A 3,944-nucleotide genomic window follows, 5' to 3' on the forward strand; every position below is an offset into this window, starting at 1 on the left:
TGGTTGGAACTCAGTTTAGGCCTTTGAAAATTCACCATCACTGGTAACTCAAATGTTAATCCACCTGCTTTTCACATATAGTGCTGGTTAGTTGATTAGTATTGCAGCTAGGGTTAGGGTTGTGCCGAGAGATAGGATTAGTGTTTTGGTTGGAGTTATGGATACGGTTTTGAGCAACACTGGTATCTCAACTGAAGTATGTCCGTCTATCACACACAGGATCTCGGGTTATAGTTTTGGCTGGAGCTAGGGTTAGGGCTCAGTGTAGAATCAGCGCTGCTAGCTTAACTGTGACACCTGTAGTAAACTTACAAGGTTCCGCGTTCGATCCTTAGTCAAGGTAGCATAAATTCTAGGATTTTGTTTTTTGTTGGTTCTACCAAAACCCTAACCCTTAGTCCAACCAACATGCAAACCCCAGAATTTTGTACTTTTTTGACTGGGGTTCGAACACAACCCGGTAAAACATGCATCTTAACATTTGAGGTATAAGTGTGTTTACAGATTTTTAACCAAAGCTCCAAGTCTAACCCTAGCTGCGACCAAAACTATAACCGTAGTTATAGCCAAAACCCCAATCCTAGCTCCTACCAAAACCCTAACCTTCATTCCGACACTAACCGTCTAACCATTGCTCCAACACTAGTAACAGCAAAAACCCTAACCTTAACTCCAACTAAAACCCGAATCCTACCTCCAATCCAAAACGTAAACCTAGCTCTAACTAAAACCCTAAACCCAATATCTGTACAGGTGAGTGGAATACAGGCATCTTATCAGGTGATCTACCAGTACTTATTTTGATGTTTACCAAAACCTTAAACTTAGCCCTAACTCCAACAGCAACCATACCAGAGAAAACCAAAACCTCATCCAACTAACCATGGCTGCAACACTAGGCCCCTAACCTTAAACGTTGTACGGGGAGAACTGATCATTGTTTCCAAAATGGAGCAGCTTACCAGTTGACTACTGGTGATGGCAGTTGCTTAAAAGCCAAACCACAGTTCTAACCTAAACCCTAATCCTAGGATTTGTACTGCTGCACTTGCCTTAATCTAGGGGTCGGTTTGTGTTGTTCATTTGATAAAAAAAAATATGGTATAGGTATGCCAGTACAACACCTTTTAGATATCAAACACCGTCCCCTCCCTTTTTTGGGACTCATTATTAATAAATACAGCATGACAAAGACTAATCATTCTCCAAATGCATGATGGAAGGCTCCTCTAAAAGTACTACAATGCTGACCCCTTCTGGCAATATTTGGTGCTTGCTGTTAACTCCCATCTACTTAGAAAAGTAGATGACAGATGTAGTATTTTGGAGTATTATTATTGTATTTTTGTGGTCGTATTTTTATTATTTTACTGGAGTAGCTTTTGTGTAGTATTTTTTATTTTCAGACTTAAAGCAATATACTATGATTGTAAGCATTCAATTTGATATTTAGTTTTGTAGTTCTTCTGTAGTATTTTTTATTGAAGTAGTATTTTTTGTAATATTTCACGAGTAGTATTCTTGTATTGTATTGTTATTGTAGTCATTTTTTAGTATTTATTTTACCTTTCAGAATTAAACCAAAATGATATATTAGGTCCCTGTTTTGAAGCACAGAATATTATATTTAGTTTTATAGTATTACTGTTGTAGTATTTATGTGGTATGCATTTTTCTTTTCTGGACGACAGTAAAATTATACATTAGGTACCATTTTTATGTGGTATTTAGTTTTGTAGTATTACGGTTTGTTCGTAGTATAACTTTTTTGGGGAGAAAATAAATTAACAATAATTATATAAGTCCTTTTGCTTCTTTTGGATTATTAAGGCAAAGACGTTTCAATTTGTTGTCTTGGTAAAATATAGTTTCAACATGCTTTGTATTAGATTTGTGTTAATAATTTAGTGCTATTAAAATAATATTTCGCATAGACATTATTAAATTAGTTTGTACTCATCTTATCAATTGAAAACCTTCAGTGACAGTCTGACACTAACAGTGAAAGCACGCCTCCTAGTGGCAGTTTTCACCATCTGCCCAACACTCTATCATTGATAATCTGAGTTTGAGGGCTTTGTTTTTAAGAATGTGATTACCGAACTGTTTTTTTTTCTTTTGCAATTGTATTTTACTCTGGTGTTTTGCTTTGTGATTAATACTTGATTAAACCACAATCAAACTCAGTTTTGTTATTAAAGAAGATCGCGTGAGACTCTCATCTAATAGGCCAGTGAGCCGTATAAACCGACAAAAACAATCATTTGAAAACAGTGCACCAAATGCGTGTGGAAATACGGTACAATAATTAGCTTTTTTATTTTAAAATACACTACCGGCAAGGGACACCTGAGCTTCATCTCGTCTCTTCTTGTTCTTTCTTTTCTCCGTTCCAGACTCTTGTTGCCGTTTCGTGGCCATGTTTGCACAGGTGTTCACCAAAATGCGAATAACAAAGATGTTATATAATGAAATTGTGAATATGCTTGATTGCTATTAAGATTTTCGAGAAGGGTTGTTCAAACCTCACATTGTGCTTGCTGTTAAAAAAGTCATATTGAAATATAATATTGTGAATGTGCTTAATTGCTGTTGAGATTGTCATGATTGTTTTCTGTTATTAGTGTCAATAAATTTGTTCAAACCAAAAAAAAATGCGAATGAGGCATAATCGAACATACCACTGGGAGGGAAGGGGGACACCATGAGACTGGAGATAGGGCAGGGCACAAAGCAGAATCACCCCTTTTATTTCAGACACTGCCTCTACTTGCGAATGCCTACATACAAAAGTTTCCGGTTAAGAATAACTAACAAGTATAGTATTGCCTCTAGCTACAAAGGCATTTCAGGATACGAAGTAAAACATACAGTACAGAACGCACTTCTTTCAGCCGCTCCCAGAGTTTCTTGAACGTAAACAAAATGTCTATCGCTTAAAATCTGCCTGGCAACCCAGTGCGCATGCGTGTTCCCTGCATATTCACTGTCACAGTTCAGAGTTTAGAGACGTCGAAGGGAGGGCCCGCAAGAAAGCGGGGATTAGGACGTAGCCGTCAATCAGGCCTAAATTAAAGACGTTTTGCAAAAAGTCTCTAAAATTTTGGAAAGGAATCACCCGGAAAGTTTTGACAAGTCGGGCCATTGCGTATTTGTCATAAGCCGGCAAAAGCAGACATCTTTGGATCAGTTTTTCAAGAAACCCGAGACAGAAAGATAAATGCATATTTTTGTAATCTCCTTTATTCTTAGTTTGTTTTACGTTATGTGCATCTCGTTTGATGTTTACTGTGCGGTCATCTAATTTTAACAAGAAAATGTTCTGATGCTCTTAGGATTCATTGAAAAAATATATTATACTGCACTTTGCAGGGTTGGGAACAGATTAGCATATTAACATTCCAAAAATGTCTACTTACGCAGTTTTCAGGTTACGAAGCTACTCCCGGAACAAACTAAATTTTTAAGCAGAGGTACCACTGTAATACTTGCTCCCTCATATCTTTCAGATTTAATTTCCCCCTATGTTCCGGTCCGGAGCCTTCGCTCTGAAAATGATGGTCTACTAGTGATCCAAAGAGCCAAGAAGAGATCCGCAGGTTCGAGAGCGTTCTCTATTCAGACCCCGGTGCTGTGGAATGCTCTTCCCCCTGAGATTCGATCTGCAACCTCAGTGGAAATGTTGAAATCTAAGCTTAAAACACACTTCTATTCTATAGCATATGAATAACCTATATTTTATGTTGACAATATCTGTGTATTATTTCCCTTCATGTAGGTTTTAGATCAGGTGATGGTGTCAAAATAGTCTGTGGTTTGCAGTAATCTGTGGTCTGTGCAGCCCTTTGAGACTCTTGTGATTAAGGGCTATACAAATAAACACAACTTGACTTGACTTAACACTTTTTTACTATTATAAAATTGTCATTATACTTTCACCATTT

This window comes from Urocampus carinirostris, chromosome 17 (genome assembly GCF_059441175.1).
Source record: "Urocampus carinirostris isolate Australia breed hairy pipefish chromosome 17, RoL_Ucar_1.0, whole genome shotgun sequence".
Lineage (NCBI taxonomy): Eukaryota > Metazoa > Chordata > Actinopteri > Syngnathiformes > Syngnathidae > Urocampus > Urocampus carinirostris.